Here is a 26,962-nt window from a genome sequence, read left to right on the forward strand (position 1 = left end):
TGGAACCTAAAATAACTCAACCCCTCTCTGATTCTGATCTGTGCCTTCATAGCTTCAATCAGCCTTCACCTTTTAACCTTTGACTGTAACGACTCAGAAACACTACTTCAACGAGGCAGGAAACGGAGTTAAACAGGTAGGTAAACTTAAGGCGTGAAGTAAAGGTGACATAACCGTTATAGGCCATGAGGTAAGGTCACCTTTTTAACCCGAGTCTGACTCTACTCCTGCCGTGTTGGAGCCATTTTGCTGAGTGTTTGAAATGGTGGAAAAACTACCCAATTGTCATACTTGCAAAAGTGAAAGTCACCCAGTAAAATACTATGAGTAAAAGTCTAAAAGTATTTTGTTTTTAAATATACTTAAGTATCAAAAGTAAATGGAATTGCTCAAATATATTTAGGTATCAAAAGTAAAATGTAGAGGTCGACCGATTAATCGGAATGGCCGATTAATTAGGGCCGATTTCACGTTTTCATAACAATCGGAAATCTGTATTTTATTTGTATTTTTATACCTTTATTTAACTAGGCAAGTCAGTTAAGAACACATTCTTATTTTCAATGACGGCCTAGGAACGGTGTGTTAACTGCCTCGTTCAGGGGCAGAACGACAGATTTTCACATTGTCAGCTCGGGGGATCCAATCTTGCAAATTTACAGTTAACTAGTCCAACGCAATAACTTCACAAGGAGACTGCCTGTTACGCAGTAAGCCAAGGTAAGTTGCTAGCTAGCATTAAACCTATATTATAAAAAACAATCAATCATAATCACTAGTTAACTACACATGGTTGATGATATTACTAGATATTATCTTGCGTGTCCTGCGTTGCATATAATCTGACTGAGCATACAAGTATCTAAGTATCTGACTGAGCGATGGTAGGCAGAAGCAGGCGCATAAACAATCATTCAAACAACGCTTTCGTTGCGTTTTGCCAGCAGCTCTTTGTGCGTCAAGCATTGCATTGTTTATGACTTCAAGCCTATCAACTCCCGAGATGAGGCTGGTGTAACCGAAATGGCTAGCTAGTTAGCGTGCGGTAATAGCGTTTCAAAGAAAAGTCACTCGCTCCGAGCCTTCTAGTAGTTGTTCCCCAAGCATTTAAAAAAAACCTGTAGCCCAATCTGATTGACCGTTACTTTCAATCTAATGCATTCTAACAACAGTTGATCAGCAATTGCGATAGAACTGTGACCATGATCACAATTGATAACTTCCAATTTCATTAACTAAACATGGCTATTAATAATAGCATAATAACACACAACTCCAATAATACACTGAAGTTATAGGCTATTTATTCAACCCATTTGGAAGCTCCAGGTAGTCTGCACAAGAGGCACAAATTGATTTGCAATAACTCCAGTGATAGCCCTCCCCTCCCCACCTCTCACTCATTCACTGCCTCACTGCCTGACAATCAGCAGGTCACAATTAAATATATACTTGTAAGAAATTGCTTTGGCGGCAGCGGTGCAATTTAGAAGTAGCCCAAAAACCCGCAACACGCGACCCATACATTTTCACCCGCGACATTGTTTTCAAAGTAGCCCAATTTCAGGAAAATCACGGACATGGCAACCCTGACACTAACATATTTAATTAACGTCAACTGTGTAGTGACGTCCCAAGGATTCCCGATAGCACGGAGTATTTTCATGCTCCCTACTCCAACGTGCTCACTCAATGTACTTTAGTGTTATGTCAACAACTGGAATTTTGGACAAAAAGCTTTCTACAAACAGCTTGACCCAGAACATGTCACGTGTTGCCCTTCCTGGTTTACCCCTTTATGTGTATTTATTACTTTTATTTTGAGTTTGTGTTGATCTTTTATTCAACATATTTTGCTCATCTTATTAAAATGTTGCATTTATTTCTATGGTTTGTTGAATTTCTATGTTTTGCTGTGCCTCCTTTTGTGCTTTCCAATTGTAGACTCCTCTCCTTGGCTGGTGTCCTTGGAGACTGGAGTTGTCCTGCCTGTCACACCCAGGCCTGATTAACTAATGGGCTACCTGACCTCCTTAAAAATGAAGCTTCCAGTTCGCTCTCGATCTGCTGCTGGAGGGAGAACACCAACGGCGAACAGCTGCTGCTGTCACCAACACCACAGCATCTACCGTCACCTGGTCCACATCTCATCCAGCCACCAGCAGCCAGGGGGAGACCAAACATGTGTGAGTGTGGTTGAATACTTCTGTTCAGAATGTCTCCCTGGCCATGCATGTTTTCCTCTCCCTACTCTGGCCATGCATGTTGGACATGACAGATAACCTATGGCAGGGTGGGCAACTTTGATGGGGGTGGGGGCCACCCCCCAAAAATCTGCTCATCATGAGGTGCTGCAGTTGCTCGTGGGTTTGCATACCCACATTTCGAGCAAAACGTTTTATCTGCCCTCCCTCTTGGCAGCGGAGAGATATTTTTACAGTTTTAGAGTACATTTTGTGCAATTGTACACATTTTGCCATGGGTGAGAGAAGATTTTGCAATTTTATAACTAATTTCATGTAATTCTACATTTTCATTATAATTTTATGCAATTCTACACATTTTGCCATAGGGTGGAGAGAAATGTTGACCGTTTTTAATATGATATCTGAGTGAGACTGAGAAATCTGTGGGGGCTTCCAGACCGGTAATTCGACCATGATTACAACATTTAGATAGCTGGCCACTAGACTAATTTACCAATCTAAAAATGTTTAGCTGACATGGGCTTATTCAGTGGCTGACATAACAAGAGAAACTGCTGATGCGCAACCAAATTTTGAAATTGCACTTTGTGTATTTTACTATTCTAACTTGCAAGTCGAGACCCCGACTGAGTTTCAATTGTTTTTATTTTTTTCAATTGATCCGAGGGCCTGTCCATCCCTGATCTATTGGTTTGCAATACTGAGAAGCCCAATTCTTATTGGATGATGATAAAGTGGAACTAACTTATCTAATGTTGTTACATAACCTAACATTAGAGTCTTCAGTAAAGTTTACTCCAGATTAATTACAGACATGGGATTTGCAGTGCAGCAATCCTGCCTTGAAATACCTGCATTTATGTCATATTTTTATGAACAGCAGAATACGCTTAAAATAGGAGATAACAGGTTCCTTGTTGCCTGCACACTTTTTGTCTGTTTCAGAAATGGAGAGAACAGGAGCTAAAGTAGAGAAAAAGGTGCTGCTCATGTTGGCACGTAGGAGATGGAATATTGTGTGTGTGTAATGCTGACAGGTGCGTGGCTGAATTAAGACGAATGTCCTTGTCTCTTTGCTCCCGACACAGGGCTTCTGGTGGCAAAACGGATTAAGTCTTAATCTCGCTTCTTGTAGGGAGACAATGGCTCTGTAAGTACAGCTGCTTGGCAGAAAGAGACAGACACATTAAAAACAAATTAAAATAAGATCACCCCAGCGATAGTATCTCTCACCTTTCAGCCTGAAAAACAGGCCTATTAAACAATGAATTGGAAAACGAACACACTGTCTTGGTGATGCAAGTTGGGGTCTGTCTGTAGTGTACAGTACAGTATGTTTACCTAAGGATCAGATCCTTTTTTTCAATTTTCACCTAAAATGACATACCCAAATCTAACTGCATGTAGCTCAGGCATTGAAGCAAGGATATGCATATTATTGATACCATTTGAAAGGAAACACTTTGAAGTTTGTGGAAATGTGAAATGAATATAGGATTAACACATTAAATCTGATAACACAATAGAACATAACGAGTGACATCCTGTGCCAAGGTGGGCCACCAGTATTTCTTAGAGATGGATTGAGTAGTACGAGAAATACCTGGATGTCCAGCAACGACAGCTGTGTGTGCCAAGGTCAGTAACCGGTCCCTTATCCCTGTAGGAATGTAGATGCGCTCAGGAGGTCAGTTGCTGGGTGTGGGTTCCCTCCCCAGAGCCTGATGGATGTCCACATCTGCGTCCCCGACCACAGGGGCTATGACTCATGAGAATGGGATTATAGGTGCATTCTGGACAGCCCCATCTCCTGAATTGTAGAGACAGGACAGGGAATCGGCTTTGGTGTTCTTTGAACCTGGGCGATAGGTCAGCTTTAAGTCAAACCTGTTGAAGAAAAGGGCCCACATTGCTTGGCATGGATTCAGCCTCCTCGCTGTGCATATATACTCCAGGTTCCGTTGGTCGGTCAGGATGATGAATGGTTCCTTGGCACCCTCCAGCCAGTGTCTGTACTCCTCTAATTCCAACTTCAGCGCCAGGAGCTCACGATCACTGACGTCGTCATTCCTCTAAGTTTCTTAGAGTAATATGCACACGGGTACAATTTATGTGGATTACCCTGTCGTTGAGACAGAACTGCCTCCATACCCACCTCTGAAGCATTCACCTCCACCACAAAGAATATTGTGGGATCTGGGTGTTTAAGCACTGGGGAGGAGGTGAAACATCCCTTGAGTAGACAGAAGGCCTTGTTGGCTGCTGGGCTCCACACCAACCTACGGGGACCACCCTTAAGGAGAGAGGAGGGATGACAGAGCTGAAGTTTTTGATGAAACAGCGGTATAAGTTGGCAAACCCCAAAAAACGTTGCAACCCCTTTATGGTGGTTGGGACCGGACATGACCTGACCACATCTACCTTCTTGTCGTCCATCCTCACTCCCTGTGGGCTGATTTTGTAGCCTCGGAAGGAGACAGCCCTCTGATGAAATTGGCACTTCTCAGCCTTGACGAACAGGTGGTTAGCCAGGAGGCGTTTCAGGACTGCTCGAATGTGAGTAATGTAATCCTCCAGGGTAGCCGAGTAGACCAGGATTTCACCGATATACAGGACCCCCTGGCGTCTGAGCATGTCCCTGAACACCTCGTTAATGAGTGCCTGGAACACTGATGGACCATTGGCTAAGCCAAATGGCACCATCAAGTTCTCGTAGTGACCAGACATTGTGCAAAACACAGTCTTCCACTCATCCCCCTCCTGGATGTGGATGAGATTGTATGCACTCCTCAGGTCCAGTTTGGTAAAAAAAACGGGCCCTGCGGAGCTGTTCAATGACTGCCAGCACCAATGGTAGAGGGTATCGATACTTCGTGGTGATTTCATTGGGTCCTCTGTAATCAATGCATGGGTGTAACCCTCCATCACTCTTGGCCACAAAGAAGAATTCAGCTGATGCAGGAGAAGTGGACATGTGAATTAAACCTTGTTGGAGCACCTCTTGGAAGTAATCCTCCATGACCTGGGTCTCAGCCATCAACAGAGGGTAGATATGTCTGTGTGGAGGCGCTGAACCTGCAAGCAGGTTGATGGCACAGTCCCAGGGACGATGAGGAGGAAGATGGGTGGCGTGGGTATTGGAGAATACCTCCCGCCGGTCCTGGTATATCTCCTGGATGTTGGACTGAAGGGCAACCACAGAACTCTCAACCAACATGGAACCACAGGGGATGGGGATGCAGATCCTCAGGAATTTGGGTGACCAGTCTGTGATTCTCATCCTGAACCATGAGATGGTGGGGTTATGGCGTTGTAGCCAAGGGAGGTTGACGATGATCTTGTGAACTGGTGCGCTGGTAATGAAGAAGGGAATGTTCTCCTGATGCATGAACTCCACGGTGAGGGTGAGTGGTTGTGTGATGTGTGTACTAACCGGGAAAGAAGCTGAGAGGGGGTATGAGATGATGTTAAGAGAGACAAGGGTCTGGTCAATAAAGTTCCCCGTGGCATCGGAATCCACTAACGCTGTAGACACTGTACATGAGAGACAGTCAACTAGGGTGATGGACACCAAAAAGAGTTTAGCAGAGAGTGATGAAGATGGAACACTCACTTGTGCCCCAGGAGGTGGAAGATCAAGTGACTGTCCCTCTGCTCTTGTGGATCCCGGATTAGGAAGCACCGGACACCACTGGAGCTGGTGCCCTCCTTGACCCTAATACAGACATAGCCCCAGCTGTCTCTGTCTGTGTCGGTCTGCCGTGGGGAGGTGTGTGACCTCTATATCCATGGGTTCAGGCTCTGATTCAGTGTTCACTGAGGGAGGGAGAGAAGCGATGACATTTCAGATGCTCCCAGAGTAGGTTATCCAGACGGATGGCCATTGCAATGAGCGCGTCCAAGGAGAGCTTGTCATCTTGACAGGCCAGTTCCGTCTGGACCTCCTCGCGCAGACCTCTTCTGAATAGGGTACGAAGCGTCGGCTCGTTCCATCTGCTGGATGCTGCTACTGTCTGGAAGGTGAACGCGTACTCTGCAGCAGTCTGGTTCCCCTGCCGTAATTGAAGTAGACACTCACCCCCCTCCAAGCCCTCTGGGGAATGATTGAAGATACATTTAAACAGAGCCATGAACCCCTCTTATGAATCTCTAGCTCCTCCTCTCCTCTCTCCCAAATGGCTGTGGTCCACTCCAACGCCCGCCCAGTCAGCAGAGAAATAACTCTGGCAATCTTGGACCTCTTGGTGGTGGGCACTCCCCTCTTGTGAGTAAAGTAGAGGAGCCAGAAAGTAGAAGTAGAAGGCCACTGTATTTAGATGGGGTGCCATCATATTTATCCGGGAGGGACAAACGGGCATCGCTGACCTGAGCGGGTTGATGAATGGGCTGTTGTGCTGGGTCCACTGGTTGTAGAGTATCCTCTGCTAGTTGATGGCAAATCCTCCCGGGTATGTTCGAGACGTTGCACAATGCGAAGAACCTCTCCCATAGCCATCCCCAGTTGTGCCAGCTGTTCCTGCTGTTGATGTAGAAGGTATCCCTGCTCGTTGACCGTCTGGGAGATATTTTGTTCTCCTGCGGCTTCCATTGTTTGAGTCACTATTCTGTAACGAAGACGCTGTGAGTCGAGAAGCAGGTGCTGGTGAAACATTTAATAAAACAACAAACATGGACCGCGACAACATAACAGTAACGTCTTTGAATAAACACAGGATCAATACTGACTGGGGAAGGAACCTAAGGGAGTGCCAGATATAGGGGAGGTAATGAGTGAGGTAATGGAGTCCAAGTGTGTGCCTCATGATGACGTGCAGGTGCACGTAATGATTAATGCCAGTTGTGCGTAATGATGGTTGCCAGGACCTGTGGTTAGTATACTGGGAGCGTCGAACACCGGATGGGAGTAGATGTGACACAATGTTGAATGTTTACCATTTTACATTTTAAAAAGAGCCCCTTAATCCCAGATTTGGGACCACACAGCCACTGTCACTGATTCCTTCCGAACCACTCATTGTTGAATTTGCGATTTCCAACTTGTTGTATAACGTTGATGTCCAATGGCCAATGAGCACCGATACGCTTTAACTATAATTTCTCTTCATTACTTCTCTTCATATGACAAGGATTAAAAAGGATTTGCCAGTAGATTGTTGACTTGATTCATGATGCTGACTGCTAGCTAAGATTTTGAAAGTATGATATTGACATGATCAGTCCAATCAAAGCTACTGTACATATAATGTGATTTGACGTCATGTTATCTGTAGCCAATGACCTTGAGCCTTCTTGGATGGGCACTTCTATTGTAATTCTATGGTAGCAGCCAAAGGACTAGAATTTTCTCCCCTTAGACTTTCCGGTGACGTAGTTTCCCCATGAGTGACAGAACACTGAACCAGTCACGGCGCTACGCTCCGTATTTTCTGCTGGCTTGCCCCACCACCATAGAAAGCACTGAGCTAGGCTGAAACACCTGCATTTTGGAGCTGCTTTACTCAAGAAAATAAAAAAGACACCAGCTTTGTATGCGGCTTTATTAACTAAATTATCTATATATTTTTTTTACATTGTTTGCAAATGGATAGGTGACACTTATCAATGCCAAAAGAACATGCAAAACAGGCAAGCCCCCTGCCCTGAATGATGAGTTGCCACCGAAACAATGGCCTGATCATGCCACTTACAGTATAGGATTTAGGGAGACAACCAGCTATAACAAGAACATGTTGTAAATGAGATTTTTTACCTCGGTCTCACCTTCCCGTCCCCTCATCGCAGGATGAGCAGGCAGAGCTCCGCTCCCCTCAGCATGCTAACAGCTTACAGTACCATAGCAGAGATTTCTGTAATTAGTGTCTTTCTGAAGCCTGTCTGGGATGGATTCCTGCTGAGCCGAGCAGGAGAACAGGAGGACTCAGAGGGCATACAGCAGATCCTTACCCTAACGAGCACGTTCCACAGTGCTAGCTCCAACAGAGAAACCTGCTACCCACGACGTGTGTGTTAAGCGTTTGAACATGAAGAATGTGTTTCTTTTGAAAGGAAAGCTTATGGTTCAGCCACTCGGCGCTAATTATTGCTCGTTGGTCTGACACGAGAAACATGTATTCATTCCTCTTCTCCCATCCTGAAAGGGCTTTTAGATCTTAGGAAACATTAGGAAAAATAAGACTGTCAAGGAGGGGAGGGAGAGGGAGCTAATTTATCTTCATGAAGTTTGGTTCTGTACCTATACACAGACACACATGCATAGTGTAGCTGCCTGCCACACAATTATACAAGAGAAAGATTCAGTTTGATAACAACTAAAATCCGATGTTAAACATGTTAAACATACCTGACCTCTGGTCCTCGTGAGTGGTTTATTAATGACCAGTAGTAGCCTACTCAACATTGGAGCATTTCCTCATGATTTGTCAAGCCATTGCCTTGAACATGCTGATAAAGCATTAGTGGCACATATTTTCTGACTATAAGTGTGTGTGTATGTTTGCGCGTATGCAGGTTATGGCCAACGGCCATTGACTTGCCACATTGTCTAACACTAACCTTTGGCTTCATTAATCATTCATCATAAAAGAGCCCTCAGTCATTTTAATTGACTTTTAGTGGACTCTCCGTTTACAGACTGATACACAATGAATGTGATCTGACATTACTTAGACATTTGGTTGATGATGTAGGCTACTAAAGTCAGCCAAAATGTATGAAAAAGAGAAACAGAGTTTTAAAACCACTGAATGAAGCGCTTACCATGTTTATACGAGTAGATTGACTGATGCTTTGTGGTGGTTATATTTGCAGGGATAACGGCTATCACAAATCATATCTAAAACAGTTAGACTGGGTAATTTAGGGCTCCATTTAGATATTTGATCTATTATAGATGATTGATTGTGATCTGAGTGTGTGCCGCAGCCGACGTGCAGTTTTTAAAGATTATACAGTTATATCTGTACTCAGCACTAGGGGGCACTCAAACCCCACATTTGACGACCCTTCCAAACAAGTGCTCAGAAAAACATGAAACAGTCTCTTGTGCCACCAGAAATGGGAAATAAATATGTGATGTAAGTCTAATGTCTTGATACGTGCAGTGTTGAACTGACAAGTACATTTGCCCTCTTGCAAGGTCGCGCTCGCAAAATAGGTTTTTAGCCTCCAATGGGTCTTACCTGGTTAAATAAAGGTTAAATAAAAAACCATGAACACTCCCATCTGATATGTAGTTCCAGGATGGAAGTTGAGTCTGTGGCACAATGGTAATTGGTGAATGAGTTCTCTCTGTGTCTCTCTCTCTCTCTCTCTCTCTCTCTCTCTCTGTGTCTGTCTCTCTCGCTCTCTGTGTCTCAGGCTCTGTCTATCCCCACTATGCAAAAACTGGTTGAATCAACGTTGTTCCCATGTTTCAACTAAAACAAATCTGTGATGATGTTGAATCGATGTGGGAAACTGATATAATTTGCAAAAAGTCATAAAATAAGGGCACTTTGTCTAATTTACTACCTTTAAAAAAGAAAAACATAGCTGATATGGCTGACTTGCTTAAACAAATGTGGTTTCTACTAACAATTGAGATGTACAAACTATGGCATAAGGGGATGACGAGCGGGAGACAAAATCTGTAATTTCGATTAACACAATTAATAAGCGAGCTAGGTTGGACGTAGTCAATATAACTATTTATACAGCACTTTTGAAATGAACAGTGGCGGAATTCAGAACATGGGCTGTTCTTACAGTATTCTCCCTTTACACTAAGTCTGAACCGTAGGATAAATAAAGGGGAATATAAGCAGACAATGAACACTCATACAATATTCGATAGATATAACGTGATTTGATTTGATTTTATCTGTGGCCAATGACCTTGAGCCTTCTTGGATGGCAACTTCTAATGTAACTCTATGGCAGCACCCAAGGGGCTTGAATTTTCGAGCTCTCTGTATAGATTTTGCAGTGACGTAGGGTCCCGATGAGTGACATGACACTGAGCCAATCAAGCTCTAAATGATTTGGAAAGGCACACACCTGTCTATATAAGGTCCCACAGTTGATAGTGCATGTCAGAGCAAAAATCAAGCCATGATGTTGAAGAAATTGTCCATAGAGCTCTGAGACAGGATTGTGTCAAGACACAGATCTGGGGAAGGGTACCAAAAAATGTCTGCAGCATTGAAGGTCCCCAAGAACACAGTGGCCTCCATCATTCTTATATGGAAGAAGTTTGGAACCAGCAAGACTCTTCCTAGAGCTGGCCACCCAGCCAACCTGAGCAAGGGCCTTGGTCAGGGAGATGACCAAGAACTCAATGGTCACTCTGACAGAGCTCTAGAGTTCCTCCGTGGGAGAAACTTCCAACATGACAGTGATCTTTGCAGCACTCCACCAATCAGGCCTTTATGGTAGAGTGGCCAGACAGAAGCCACTTCTCAGTAAAATGCACATGAAAACCCATTTGGAGTTTGCCAAAAGGGACCTAAAGACTGTCAGACCTTGATAAACAATATTTTCTGGTCTGATGAAATCAAGATTGAACTCTTTGGTCTGAATGCCAAGCATCACGTCTGGAGGAACCCTGACACCATCCCTATGGAAAAGTATGGTGGTGGCAACATCATGCTGTGGGGATGTTTTTCAACGGCACTGGGAGACTAGTCAGGATCAAGGACAATGTAGGTAGGTAAAAATGAGTGGGCTATTTACCGATAGACTATGTATAGCTGCAGTGATCGGTTAGCTGCTCAGATAGCAGATGTTTGAAGTTGGTGAGGGAGATATAAGTCTCCAACTTCAGTGATTTTTGCAATGCCAAATGAGGTGTTGGCTTTAGGGATGATCAGTGAGATACACCTGCTGGAGCGCGTGCTACGGGTGGGTGTTGCCATCGTGACCAGTTAACTGAGATAAGGCGGAGATTTACCTAGCATGGACTTGTAGATGACCTGGAGCCTGTGTGTCTGGCGACGAATATGTAGCGAGGGCCAGCCGACTAGAGCATACAGGTCGCAGTGGTGGGTGGTATAAGGTGCTTTAGTGACAAAACGGATGGCACTGTGATAAACTGCATCCAGTTTGCTGAGTAGAGTGTTGGAAGCAATTCTGTAGATGACATCGCCGAAGTCGAGGATCGGTAGGATAGTCAGTTTTACTAGGGTAAGTTTGGCGGCGTGAGTGAAGGAGGCTTTGTTGAGGAATAGAAAGCCGACTCAAGATTTGATTTTCGATTGGAGATGTTTGATATGAGTCTGGAAGGAGAGTTTACAGTCTAGCCAGACACCTAGGTAAGTCCCTGAATGTCCTTGAGTGGCCCAGCGAGAGCCCGGACTTGAACCCTACACTATGAAATAAAGAAATTATATAAAGAATGATAGTAAAAAGCTTTGGAGCACCTTAAATGAAATTCTGGGAAAAAGGCTCATTCATCACAAAACCAACTGATATTGCCAACTACATTGAATTATTTTTTCATTGGCAAGATTAGCTCATTTAGGCATGCCATGTCAGCAACAAACACTGACACTACACATCCAAGTATATCTGACCAAATTATGAAATACCAGCATTGTAATTTTGCATTCCGTAAAGTGAGTGTGAAAGAGGTGAGAAAACGATTGATGTCTATCAATGACATGCCACTGGGGTCTGACAACTTGGATGAACATTTACTGAGGATAATAGCAGACGATATTGCCATTCCAATTTGCCATATTTTCAATTTAAGCCTACTAGAATGTGTGTAACCCTAGGCTTCGAGGGAAGCAAAAGTAATTCCGCTGCTTTACTGGCTCAAATAGCCAACTAATCAGCCTTTTGGACAAAATGGTGTTTGACCATATACAATACTATTTTAAAGTAAACAAATAGACAAACTTTCATCATGCTTATAGGGAAGGACATTACACAAATAACTGATGATTAGCTTAGAGAAATTGATGATTGAGGGGGCTGTTTTGTTAGACTTCAGTGCGGTTTTTGACATTATTGATGATAGTCTGCTGCTCGAAAAACGAATGTTATGGCTTTACACCTGCTAAATTGTGGATAAGGAGTTACCTGTCTAACAGAACACAAAGGGTGTTCTTTAATGGAAGCCTTTCCAACATAATCCAGGTAGAATCAGGAATTCCTCAGGGCAACTGTCTAGGCCCATTACTTTTTTCAATCTTTACTAATGACATGCCACTGGTGGATGACTGAACTCTATACATGTCAGCTACTACAACAATTGAAAGAGTTGCAGTTAGTTTCAGAGTGGGTGGCAAGAAATAAGTTATTCATAAATATTTCTAAAACTAAAAGCATTGTATTTTGGACAAATCATTCACTAAACCCTAAACCTCAACTAAATCCTGTAATAAATAATGTGGAAATTGAGCAAGTTGAGGTGACTAAACTGCTTACAGTAACCCTGGATTGTAAACTGTCATGCTCAAAACATATTGATACAACTGTAGCTACACCTTATGGAACAGCGGTGACTGTGAAGCAACACAAATATAGGCACAAACACATGCATACATACACACACATGATAACATGCATACTATACACACACACACACACACATGGATTTTCTACTGTAGGTATGTGGTAGGGGTGGAATAGGGGCCTGAGGACACACATTTTGTTGTGAAATCTGTGAATCTATTCTTATGTTTTTAAAATCGTGTGAACTGCCTTAATTTTGCTGGACCCCAGGAAGAGAAGAAACTTTCAAAGTTCTTAATTTTTAGGATTGACCTTGTCTCAAAAGTAATGGACTGTCATTTGTCTTTGCTTATTTGAGCTATTCTTGCCTTAATATGGACTTGGTCTTTTACCAAATAGGGCTATCTTCTATATTCCAACCCTACCTTGTCACAACACAACTGATTGGCTCAAACGCATTAAGAAGGAAAGATATTCAACAAATGAACTTTTAACAAAGCACACCTGTTAATTGCAATTCAATCCAGGTGGCTACCTCATGAAGCTGGCTGAGAGAATGCCAGGAGTGTGCAAAGCTGTCATCAATGCAAGGGTGGTTACTTAAAATATATTTTGATTTGTTTAACACTTTTTTGGTTACTACATGATTCCATATGTATTATTTCATAGTTTTGACGTCTTCACTATTATTCTACAATGTAAAAAATAGTAAAAATAAAGAAAAACCCTTGAATGAGTAGGTGGGTCCAAACCTTTGACTGGTACTGTGTATATATGTGTGACAGTGGCGCCGGAGGAGTGTGAGAGTGGCTCCAGAGGAGATCCCTGCTGTTTTACAGGCTCTTACCTTCTCTAGGGTAGGGGGCAGCATTGGGAATTTTGGATGAAAAGCGTTCCCAAATTAAACTGCCTGCTTCTCAGCCATAAAAGCTAGAATATGCATATAATTAGTAGAATTGAGTTAGAAAACACTCCGACGTTTCTAAAACTGTTTGAATGATGTCTGTGAGTATAACAGAACTCATATGGCAGGCAAAAACCGGATAAAAAATCCAACCAGGAAGTGGGAAATCTGAGGTTTGTAGTTTTTCAACTCTTTACCTATCGAATACACCGTGTCTATGGGGTCATATTGCACTTCTTAAGGCTTCCACTAGATGTCAACAGTCTTTAGAACCTTGTTTGATGCTTCTACTGCAAAGTGGGGGCAAATGAGAGGGGAATGAGTCAGAGGTCTGCCAGAGAGGCATGAGCTGGCCACGCGCGTTCACGTGATAGTTAGCTTGCGTTCCATTGCAATTCTACAGACAAAGGAATTCTCCGGTTGGAACATTATTGAAGATTTAATGTTAAAAACATCCTAAAGATTAATTCTATACATCGTTTGATATGTCTCTATGGACTGTAACGGAACTTTTTGACTTTTCGTCTGCACCTAGTGATCGCGCGTCATGAATTTGGATTACTGGGCTAAACGCGCGAACAAAAAGGAGGTATTTGGACATAAATGATGGACATTATCGAACAAAACAAACATTTATTGTGGAACTGGGATTCCTGGGAGTGCATTCTGATGAAGATCATCAAAGGTAAGTGAAAATTTATAATGCTATTTCTGACTTCTGTTGACTACACAACTTGGTGGATATCTGTTTGGGTTGTTTTGGTCTCTGAGCGCTGTACTTAGATTATTCCATGGTGTGCTTTTTCCGTGAAGTTTAAAAAAATCTGACACAGCAGTTGCATGAAGGAGAAGCGGATCTAAAATTCCATGCATAACAGTTGTAAGTTTTAGCAAGGTTTATTATGAGTATTTCTGTAAATTGATGTGGCTCTCTGCAAAATCACCGGATGTTTTGGAACTACTGAACATAACGCGCCAATGTAAACTCAGATTTTTTTTATATAAATATGAACTTTACTGAACAAAACATACATGTATTGTGTAACATGAAGTCCTATGAGTCTCATCTGATCATCAAACGTTAGTGATTAATTTGATCTCTTTTTGTGACTCCTCTATTTGGCTGGAAAAATGGCTGTGTTTTTCTGTGACTTGGCTCTGACCTAACAATCGTTTGGTGTGCTTTCGTTGTAAAGCCTTTTTGAAATCGGACACTGTGGCTGGATTTACAACAAGTGTATCTTTAAAATGGAGTAAAATACTTGTATGTTTGAGGAATTTTAATTATGGGATTTCTGTTGTTTTGAATTTGGGCCCTGCAGTTTCACTGGCTCTTGACGAGGTGGGACGCTAGTCCACGTACCCTAGAGAGGTTAACCAACCAATGCTATTGTGCATGTTTTTTTCACGTTATTTGTAATGTATTTTTTGTGACCGGAAAGAGCTTCTGGATATCAGGACAGCGATTACTCACCTCGTACTGGACGAAGATTTTTTCTTTAACGATTCAGACGCAAACGATTTACTTCAGACACCTGACAAGGCCCACATCCCTGTCATTCGCATGAGAAAGAGACAGAGATATCGGGAACGTAGGTCGGGGAGCCTTGTAAGCATCCAACGGCGAGTGGGTAATCTGCCTCTACCATCAGTCCTATTAGCCAACGTACAATAATTGGATAACAAAATAGACGAGCTACGATCAGGAATTTCATACCAATGGGACATTAAAAACTGTGATATCTTATGTTTCACCGAGTCGTGGCTAAATGACGACATGGATAAAATACAGCTGGCGGGGGTTACGCTGCTTCGGCAAGATAGAACAGTTGGCTCCGGTAAGACAAGGGGTGGCAGTGTATATTTGAAAACAATAGCTGGTGTACGAAATGTAATATTTTTAAGGATGTCTCAAGGTTTTGCTCGCCTGAGGTAGAGTATCTCATGATAAGTTATAGACCACACTTTTTGCCAAGACAGTTTTCATCTATATTTTTTTGTAGCTGTCTATTTACCAGCACAAACCGATGCCGGCACTAAGACCACACTCATTGAGCTGTATAAGGCCATAAGCAAACAGGCAAACGCTCATTCAAAGGCGGTGCTCCTAGTGGCCGGGGACATTAATGCAGGGAACATTAAATCCGTTTTACCTCATCTCTACCAGCATGTTAAATGTGCTACCAGAGGGAAAAAAGACTCTAGACCACCTTGACTCCACACACAGAGACGCGTACAAAGCTCTCCCTCAACCTCCATTTGCCAAATCTGACCATAATTCTATCCTCCTGATTCCTGCTTACAAGCAAAATCTAAAGCAGGAAGCACCAATGACTCAAGTGGTCAGATGACACAGATGCTAAGCTACAGGACTGTTTGCTAGCACAGACTGGAATAAGTTCAGGGATTCTTCCGATGGCATTGAGGAGCACACCACATCAGTCACTGGCTTCATCAATAAGTGCATCGATGACGTCGTCCCCACAGTGACGGTACGTACATACCCAAACCAGAAGCCATGGATTACAGGTAACATCCGCACTGAGCTAAAGGGTAGATCTGCCACTTTCAAGGAGCGGGACTCTAACCCGGACGCTTATAGGAAATCCCGCTAGGCCCTCAGACGAACCATCAAACAGGCAAAGCATAAATACAGGACTAAGATTGAATCGTACTACACTCCGACGCTCGTTTGATGTGGCAGGGCTTGCAAACTATTACAGATGACAAAGGGAAGAACAGCCGGGAGCTGCCCAGTGACACGAGCCTACCAGATGAGCTAAATTACTTCTATGTTGGCTTCGAGGCAAGCAACACTGAATCATGCATGAGAGCATCAGCTGTTCCAGATGACTGTGTGATCACGCTCTCCGTAGCCGAACATTCACAAGGCCGATTACCAGGACCTGTACTCCGAGCATGAGCTGACCAACTGGCAAGTGTCTTCACTGACATTTTCAACCTGTCTCTGACTGAGTCTGTAATACCAACATGTTTCAAGCAGACTACCATAGTCCCTGTGCCCAAGAACACTAAGGTAAACTGCCTAAATGACTACCGACCCATAGCCCTCATATCTGTAGCCATGAAGTGCTTTGAAAGGCTGGCCATGGCTCACATCAACACCATTGTCCCAGAAACCCTAGACCCACTCCAATTTGCATAATGCCCCAATAGATCCACAGATGATGCAATCTCTATTGCACTCCACACTATCCTTTCCCACCTGGACAAAAGGAACACCTATGTCAGAATGCTATTCGTTGACTACAGCTCAGCGTTCAACACCATGGTGCCCTCAAAACTCACCACAAAGTTAAGGACCCTGGGACTAGACACCTCCCTTCGCAACTGGATCCTGGACTTCCTGATGGGCCGCCTCCAGGTGGTAAGGGTAGGTAACAACACATCCGCCATGCCGATCCTCAACACAGGGGCCCCTTAGGGGTGCGTGCTCAGTCCCATCCTGTAATCCCTGTTCACCCAAAACATGCATGGCCAGGCACGACTCCAACACCATCATTAAGTTTGCTGACAACTCAACAGTGGTAGGCCTGATCACCGACAACGATGAGACAGCCTATGGGGAGGAGGTCAGAGACCTTGCTGTGTGGTGCCAGGATAACAACCTCTGCCTCAACGTGATCAATAAAAAGGAGATGATTGTGGACTGCAGGAAAAGGAGGACCGAGCACGTCTCATTGACGGGGCTGTACGGGAGCAGGTTGAGAGCTTCAGGGTCCTTGATGTCCACATCACCAACAAACTATTATGGTGAAAACACAAAGACAGTCGTGAAGAGGGCACGACAAAACCTATTCCCCCTCTGGAGACTGAAAAGGTTTAGAATGGGTCCTCAGATACTCAAAGTTCTACAGCTCCACCATCGATAGCATCCTGACTGGTTGCATCACTGCCTGGTAGGGCAACTGCTTTGCCACCGACCGCAAGGACACTACAGAGGGTAGTGCATACAGCCCAGGACATCAATGGGACCAAGCTTCCTGCCATCCATGACCTCTATATCAGGCGGTGTCAGATGAAGGCTCGAAAAATTGTCTAAGACTCCAGCCACCCTGTCAATGAAGATCTGTGAAGTTATTTGGATTTTAGGAATTATCTATGAAAGACAGGGTCCTGAAATATATATTAATCTAAAGAGGTGGGGCTCTGCCCTGAATGAAGGGTTGCCACTGAACATATAAACAGTTATTACAATAAAAAGTTAATCCCTGAAGCAGCTATCCTAACAGACACAGCTAGATAGTGTATAAATAAATTCAGCAAAAAAGAAACTTTTTCAGGACCCTGTCTTTCAAAGATAATTGGTAAAAATCCAAATAACTTCACAGATCTGCATTGTAAAGGTTTCCATCACTGTTTGCCATGCTTGTTCAATGAACCATACATCTTCTGAGGGGAGATTAGCGGGACACCTGTTAACAACATCCGGTGAAATTGGACATTATTAAACATTTATGAACATACAAGTATCTGATATAATTTAAAAGCTTAAATTCTTGTTAATCTAACTGCATTGTCCGATTTACAATAGGCTTAACAGCAAAAGCATAGCATGCGATTGTCTGAGGACAGCGCCTCACATCTACATATTTTAAAACCAGCACAGGCTTCATAAAATCACATTACATTTACATTTAAGTCATTTAGCAGACGCTCTTATCCAGAGCGACTTACAAATTGGTGCATTCACCTTCTGACATCCAAATATCGATTTAAATAAATCACTTACTTTTGAAAATCTTCTTCTGTTTGCAATCTCAAGGGTCTCAGCTACAACACGAATGGTTGTTTTGTTAGATAAAATCCTTCTTTATATCCCAAAAGGTCTGTTATATTTGCGCCATCGATTTCAGTTATCCGCTCATTCAACTTCCAGACAAATGTGTCCAAAAAGCTACCACTAAAATTTGTTCAAACAGGTCAAACTACGTTTCTATTTAATCCTCAGGTATCCTAAAATGTAAATAAACTATAATATTTCATACGGAAAGTAGTATGTTCAATAGAAACATAAAATTAGTAAGCGCATCCTCTTCCTCGCACGCCGACAGACTGATATTGTACCCAGTCTTTGTACAAAAACTCAAAATTCTTGCTTGTTTTTGAAGAAACAAGCCTGAAACCTTAAACAAAGGCTGTTGACATCTAGTGGAAGCCATAGGAATTGCAATCTGGGAGATGGAATTGCATATGACCCATAGCTTGCCATTATAAGAGCCTGGAACGTAAAGATTCTGGTCGGTTTTTCTTTAGAATTTCACCTGCCATATCAATTGTGTTATAGCCTCAGACATTATTTTAACATTTCTAAAACTTCAAAGTGTTTTCTATCCAGTGATACCAATTATATGCATATAACAGTAACAGGCAGTTTACTTTGGGCGCAACAGTCAGGCGGAAATTCAAGAAAATAGACCCGAGCTCTTCAATGAATGATCCTGTGGAACGGTCGTTAAGACACTAACAGCTTACAGACGGTAGGCAATTAATGTCACAGTTATGAAAACTTAGGACACTAAAGAGGCCTTTCTAAACACCAAAAGAAAGATGCACAGGGTTCCTGCTCATCTGCTTGAACGTGCCTTAGGCATGCTGCAAGGAGGCATGAGGACTGCAGATGTGACCAGGGAAAGTCTGGGACCTGTTGGATCAAAGAGTGAGGGCTAGGGCCATTCCCCCTAGAAATGTCTGTGAACTTGCAGGTGCCTTGGTGAAAGAGTGGGGTAACATCTCACAGCAAGAACTGGCAAATCTGGTGCAGGCCCTGAGGAGGAGATGCACTGCAGTAATTAATGCAGCTGGTGGCCACACCAGATACTGACTGTTACTTTTGATTTTGACCCCCCTTTGTTTATGGACACATTATTTCATACCTATTAGTCACATGTCTGTGGAACTTGTTCAGTTTATGTCTCAGTTGTTGAATCTTGTTATGTTCATACAAATATTTACACATGTTAAGTTTGCTGAAAATAAACGCAGTTGACAGTGAGAGGACGTTTCTTATTTTTGCTGACTTTACATACATACATACATACATACAGACAGACAGACAGACAGACAGACAGACAGACAGACAGACAGACAGACAGACAGACAGACAGACAGACAGACAGACAGACAGACAGACAGACAGACAGACAGACAGACAGACAGACAGACAGACAGACAGACAGACAGACAGACAGACAGACAGACAGACAGACAGACAGACAGACAGACAGACAGACAGACAGACAGACAGACAGACAGACAGACAGACAGACAGACAGACAGACAGACAGACAGACAGACAGACAGACAGACAGACAGACAGACAGACAGACAGACAGACAGACAGACAGACAGACAGACAGACAGACAGACAGACAGACAGACAGACAGACAGACAGACAGACAGACAGACGATTGTATGTACAGTGTACTTATACGAACAACAGTGTGTGAAAACCTTGTGAATACTTATTGAAAACGTTTGACCTCTGTCATTGCCAACAAAGGGTATATAACAAAGTATTGACTAAATACTTATTTTCCACCATAATTGGCAAATAAATTCATTAAAAATCCTACAATGTGATCTTCTGGATTTTTTTCCTCATTTTGTCTGTCATAGTTGAAGTGTACCTATGATGAAAATTATATGCCTCTCTCATATTTTTAAGTGGGAGAACTTGCAGAATTGGTGGCTGACTAAATACTTTTTTGCCCCACTGTATGTGAGACTATCGATTATTTTTCTCTCCGCTATTACACTTTGCCTGCATTGACTATTTCTTCATGTGTAGCGAGGTGTTAGATGAGTGAGGGTGTTGCCTGAGGGAGTGATGAAGAAAAGGAGAGAGACTCAAAAACAGAAAGCAGCCATTGGTGCCTTCTCTATCGCCTGTTGATCTGTGGTGTGGCATGACGAGACCGGAGTGGGCAGCCAAGGTCTCAGGGGATACTTTGTAACCTTTCCAAACTGAGAGATGGATGGTTTCAGAATCCAAGAAAGCTCCCTGGAACACAACACAGTTGTCTGTGGTTGTCGTCTGTGATCTGAAAGACACTCTCGGGTCCTGCTATCACCTCTCTCCTCTACATTTGAAAAGCTTATCCTCTCCTGTCGTTCTCCTCTGGTTCAGGAGAAGTTCATGGCCCAGAGGCGTCTGAATGGAAGAGGAGTTGTTGTGTTGTAGCTCAAGGCTGGAGGTGACAGAGGTTCCCTTCAGGACAGATTCAGCTCTTCGTAAATACACTCAACATCCAACAGGTTTTTGATGAGTTTGACATCTAAAGCAAAGGGGTCAAGCACTCTAAAAGCTCAGGCAGAATCCACAGGGGATAACCTTGGTCTTTGTGTCCTATCTTTCTCCCTCCCTTTTTTACTCCCCTCCTCTCTGTGATTGATAGATTTTTAACTTTCGTGAGTGCAGGTGCTAACTAACACGACTCAACCATCAACCCTTATTCTTGTACCTCTCACTCTCCCATCTCCACTTCCCCCCTCTCTCCTTTCTCTCTCTCTCTCTCTCTCTCTCTCCCCTCTCTCCCTCTGAACATGGCCCCTGTTCTCCTCCTCCGATACAGAGAGCTGAGAGGACAGGAGGAACAAAGTGGGAAAAAATCAATGCTGGAGTAGATTAGCTTTGAAGAGTGTACATTTCAAAATGTGTGTGTGTGTGTGTTAGTAGTGGAAGTGACAAGGTGTGAGGGACAGCTCAGGGAGTGTTAAAAGGAGTGAATGTAAATACCGGAGTGTGTGTGAAAGGTGAATGAACTTAACAAAAGAGAGTGAGTGCTCGTTAACTCTTGACCACCGATGCTCTTTGGTTTCAGATGCTGGTAGTAGAGAAGGTTGTCAAAGAGGAGAATGCATAGCAGCAAACCACTTCTAACATGGCTAAAAGTAGGTGATGCTCTGAGTCACTCACGCACACACGCACACACATACAGTGTCCTGTAGGCTCTGTCTCGCCTCTGTTTGGTACTCAGGGTTGTTGTAGTGGTAAGTCAACCAGTAGAGTATGCATTTTATACAACAGCCTCCATTTATATGGGTTAATGAGAGAGAACTGAGTACATGTGTACTCACACACAATGCATGTATTTATGCATATGCACACACAAACAATGCATACATGCATCCATTCACACACTATGGTTAAATAACAACATTGTCTCTGTTTTACCTGCAGCCTGAGTAGGCTATTTATCAATCATCATTATTATTATTATGATTATTTTTTGGTCCCCTTTTCCCCCCCAATTTCGATCTTGTCTCATTGCTGCAACTCCCTAAAGGGCTCTGGAGGTCGGGTCATGCGTCCTCCGAAACATGACCTTCTTAACACGCTTAACTCGCTTAACCCGGAAGCCAGCTGCACCAATGTGCCGGAGGAAACACTGTTCAACTGACAACCGAAATCAGCCTGCAGGCACCTGGCCCACCACAAGGAGTGGCTAGAGCAAGATGAGCTAAGTAAAGCCCCCCCACCGGCCAAACCCTCCCCTAACCCAAACGATGCTGGGCCAATTGTGCGTCGCCCTATGGGACTCCCGGTGACATCCTGGTGATGTTTGAAGCGTTAAGATTTCCCTACACTGAAACTAAGGGGCCGAGCCCAAACCATGAAAAACAGCCCCAGACCATTATTCCTCCTCCACCAAACTTTACAGTTGGCACTATGCATTGGGGCAGGTAGCGTTCTCCTGGCATCCACCAAACCCAGATGTGTCTGTCGGACAGCCAGATGGCGAAGAGTGATTCATACTCCAGAGAATGTGTTTCCATTGCTCCAGAGTCCAATGGCGGCAAGCTTTACACCACTCCAGACGCTTGGCATTGAGCATGGTGATCTTAGGCTTGTGTGCAGCTGCTCGGCCATGGTAACCCATTTCATGAAGCTCCTGGCGAACAGTTATTGTGCTGACGTTGCTTTCAGAGGCAGTTTGGAACTCGGTAGTGATTGTTGCAACCGAGGACAGACAATGTTTACGCTTCAGCACTCGGCGGTCCCGTTCTGTGGGCTTGTGTGGCACACCACTTTGCGGCTGAGCTGATCCTAGACGTTTCCACTTCACAACAATAGCACTTATATGGCAGCTCTAGCAGGGCAGACATTTTACGAACTGACTTGTTGGAAAGGTGGCATCCTATGACAGTGCCACGTTGTAAGTCACTGAGCTCTTCAGTGAGGCCATTCTACTGCCTATGTTTGTCTATGGAGATTGCATGGCTGTGTGCTCAATTTTATACAAATGTCAGTGACGGGTGTGGCTGAAATAGCAGAATCCACTCATTTGAAGGGGTGTCCACATACTTTTGTATATATAGTGTACCTTAAAAAAAGGGTAGCGGTGTGGATCAGAAAACCAGTCAGGATCTGGTGTGACCACAATTTGCCTCATGCAGCGCGACACAGCTCCTTCACATAGAGTTGATCAGGCTGCCGATTGTGACCTGTGGAATGTTCTACCACTCATATTCAATGGCTGTGTAAAAGTTGCTGGATATTGGCGGAAACTGGAACACGCTGTCGTACATGTCGATCCAGAGCATCCCAAACATGCTCAATTGGTGACATGTCTGGTGAGTATGAAGGCTATGGAAGAACTGGGACATTTTCAGCTTCCAGGAATTGTGTACAGATCGTTGCAACGTGGGGCCGTGCATTATCATGCTGAAACATGAGGTGATGGCGGCGGATGAATGGCACAACATTGGGCCTCAGGATCTTGTCACAGTATTTCTGTTCATTCATATTGCCTTCAATAAAATTCAATTGTGTTCGTTGTCCGTAGCTTATGCCTGCCCATACTATAACCCCATCAACACCATGGGGCACTCTATTCTCAACGTTGACATCAGCAAACTGCACGACGCCATACACGTACGGGGCCTGTGGTTGTGAGGCTGGTTGGACGTACTGCTAAATTCTCTAAAACAGCGTTGGAGGTGGCTTATGGTAGAGAAATGAACATTAAATTATTTGGCGACAGTTTCCCACAGTTGGCATGCCAATTGCACGCTTCCTCAACTTGAGACATCTGTGGCATTGTGTTGTATGACAAGACTTCACATTTTAGAGTGGCCTTTTCTTGTTTACTGCACAAGGTGCGTCTGTGTAATGGTCATGCTGTTTAATCAGCTTCTTGATATGCCACACCTGTCAGGCGGATGGATTATCTTGGCGAAGGACAAATGGTCACTGACAGGGATGTAAACCAATGTGTGCCCAACATTTTAGAGAAATAAGCTTTTTGTACGTATGGAACATTTCTGGGATTTGTTTTTCAGCTCATAAAACACGGGACCAACACTTTACATGTTGTGTTTATATTTTTGTTTAGTGTAACTGAATTTTGTTCCCCAGAAAGAACAGGAATAGATCATCTTCTAGGTTTACAGGAAGAGTAGCCGATATGCCATTGCTCCGGGCTGCTTATATATTACTGTAAACTAACCACAATCATCCCCAACTCACTTTTATTCTCTAACATTTCTTTCTAGAGTATCGTCCTTCTCCCCTCACTGCCTTTCTCTGTTTCTCTGTTTCCTGTGTTCTCTCTTATCCTCCTTTACCTCGCTGTACCTTCCCTCTCTCTGTTAAAGGAAAAGAAATGGCAAGTAAACACATTCAGCGTTACGAATTAAATATGTAAAATAATGATGTATTATTCTGTTATTGGGTTTACTTGTCATCCCTTTATGCAAACTGTGTTGAGGCAACTATTGGGTTGTGTTGCTGGCCCGTTAAATTTGATTGTTATAACGGTTACGTGACGTTTATTAAAATTTCCCTGGCTGGCTCTGCTCTGGCGTGTGTTAAGTTGGTTATTTTTAGAGGGTGGTAATGGCTTACAAATTGTAGTGGGTCGTGGAACAGACGGCAGAACCTTGTAATAAGACTTAATGAAATATGTTTCTCCCTGTCTCACTCTCTCTCTCTCTCCCTGTCTCTCTCTGTCTCTCTCTCTCTCTCTCTCTCTCTCTCTCTCTCTCTCCCTGTCTCTCTCTCTCCCTGTCTCTCTCTCCTGTCTCTCTCTCTCTCTCTCTCCCTGTCTCTCTCTCTCCCTGTCTCTCTCTCCCTGTCTCTCTCTCTCTCTCTCTCTCTCTCTCTCTCTCTCTCTCTCTCTCTCTCTCTCTCTCTCTCTCTCTCTCTCTCTCTCTCTCTCTCTCTCTCTCTCTCTCTCTCTCTCGCTCTGTGTTTATATGTGTGTTTGTCTATGTGACTGTGACTATGTCATTCTCTTTGGTTCTGGTCTCCCTCTCGCCTCTAGATAAGTAGCTGTTTATCAAACCAACCGGATGGAAAAGAAGAGGAAAATAAAAAAAAGATTGGTTCTAACATAGAAATTGCTGTTAGCGATTCAGGAAATGGGAGAAAAGTTTTATTCCAGTTCATCATGTCTGCAAGAACATTTGAAAGCATCACTCAGATATGGCACAGATATGCGACGACAATAAGTAAGGCTTTTTGAACGGGGACTCTGAAGGGATAGTGGCCCTTCCAGCCAGTCTATTGATAATTCCTGTTGGTCAAACATATTGGAGAAATCATTTTGAGAACAGAGGCCATAAAATGTTTCCCTTACATCTAGTAGTATCACACACACACACACACACACACACACACACACACACACACACACACACACACACACACACACACACACACACACACACACACACACACACACACACACACACACACACACACACACACGCACGCGCACGCGCACGCGCACGAACACACACACGCGCACGCGCACGCGCACGAACACACACACACACACACATTCCCTCCCACATATAAGTAGCAGAGACAGTAACAGATTTCCATTTGTTTCCTCTTCTCTCTATGACCTTGACAAGCCAGCCAACTGCCCTTGACTGAAGTGTTTTACTCTAACACCTTCATGCTGTGACTGTTAGGGCTGCTTTCCTTTTATGTGAAACATTGAAATGTAGTTGTGCAACAGAAGATTGGTCTGTCATTTTCTATGCTTCTGAGTTATAAGTGTGAATCCAAAGGTTTGTGTGAGTGATTCTGCTTCTCTCCCTCCTGCTCTCTTTCTCCCCTGCCTCTCTTCTCCCGCTCTCCTCCTCTCTCTCCCCCTCTTTCTCTTTGTGTCTCTCCTTCTCGCTCTCCCCCTCCCCATCCTCCCTCCTCCCTCCTCCTCTCCATCTCTCTCTCTCTCTCTCTGCAGGGTCGCCAAGGCTCGTAGAGTAATATCTGCTGCGGAGCTGGCTGGCGGATCCTGGTGTGAGCTGGAATGGATGCTGACATGGAGAGAGCACAGTGTGTTTGTCTCTGTAGCATTACAGCAGCAACACAACTCTCCTGCGTTCATCAGTAACACTAAAGACAACATGGCACAGATGTCATGTCATAATATTTATGACAAAAGTTATGTTGAGATAGACTGAGGGGCTCTGCAAATGGAAGTTCAGAATGTTCATTTACAAGAAGTCATTGTATTGATACGTGGGCCTTGATTTTTATAATCAGGTGGCTGTGCCTTTTGAGTTGGTCAGTGTCCTAGTCAGTGTGTCCCCCCCCCACCCCCACTCCACCACACACACACACACACACAGACAGACAGACAATTCATCTCTGTTTCAGGTGTCTGCTGTTTTTCCCTCTGAACTCTGCGTTTCCAACTCATTTAACTTCATCAGTTCATTAAGAAAACCAAGCGTGGCCACCCTAATGAGTGCTTATTAACGAGGGAGAGCAGATTGCCTTGACTGGCGTGCAATCTAATTGGGAGGGGAGAGAGGGCAAAACAGAAGAGAGAGAGAGAATGAGAGAATGAGAGAAAGGGGAACTGAGTGATGTGAAAAACAACCTTCAGCGAATCTCAAGGACATGCTGATTGAAAACCAAACAGACAGTGTGTGGGTGTGTGTGTGCGTGTGCATGCGTGTGTGAGAAAGAGAGAGATATGAACTCATTCTGTGTGTGTGTGTGTGGTGTGGGAGGGTGTTTTTGGGAACATATTGGCTCTAGTTGTGAAACGAAAACATTCAATGTGACCATTTTGTGTAAGGTTCCTGTTTAGCAGTAATTGACCCTTGACCTAATACTTAGAGAACCCTATTTCACAGGAACAAAGGTCAACAGCAACACACACACACACACACACACACACACACACACACACACACACACACACACACACACACACACACACACACACACAGACACACAGACACACAGACACACACACACACACACACAGACACACAGACACACACACACACACACACACACACACACACACACACACACACACACACACACACACACACACACACACACACACACACACACACACACACACACACACACACACACAGAGTGAGATATGTCTTTGTTGAGTCTCTTTTCCTGGCTGTGCACAC

At 43.8% G+C, this 26,962-nt stretch overlaps 1 long non-coding RNA gene across 2 annotated transcripts; it reads left to right on the forward strand.

The window, feature by feature from the left end:
• On the forward strand, positions 1-26,705 carry LOC124010487. Of its 2 annotated transcripts, none has more exons than XR_006834447.1 (3): positions 1-136; positions 1,945-2,186; positions 25,765-26,705. It is a non-coding gene; the product is annotated as an uncharacterized LOC124010487 (long non-coding RNA). The 2 variants fall into 2 exon arrangements; XR_006834446.1 differs by lacking the exon at positions 1-136 and adding an exon at positions 665-720.
• The last annotated feature ends 257 nt before the right edge of the window (positions 26,706-26,962 follow it).

This window comes from Oncorhynchus gorbuscha, linkage group LG23 (assembly GCF_021184085.1).
Source record: "Oncorhynchus gorbuscha isolate QuinsamMale2020 ecotype Even-year linkage group LG23, OgorEven_v1.0, whole genome shotgun sequence".
Classification (NCBI taxonomy): domain Eukaryota; kingdom Metazoa; phylum Chordata; class Actinopteri; order Salmoniformes; family Salmonidae; genus Oncorhynchus; species Oncorhynchus gorbuscha.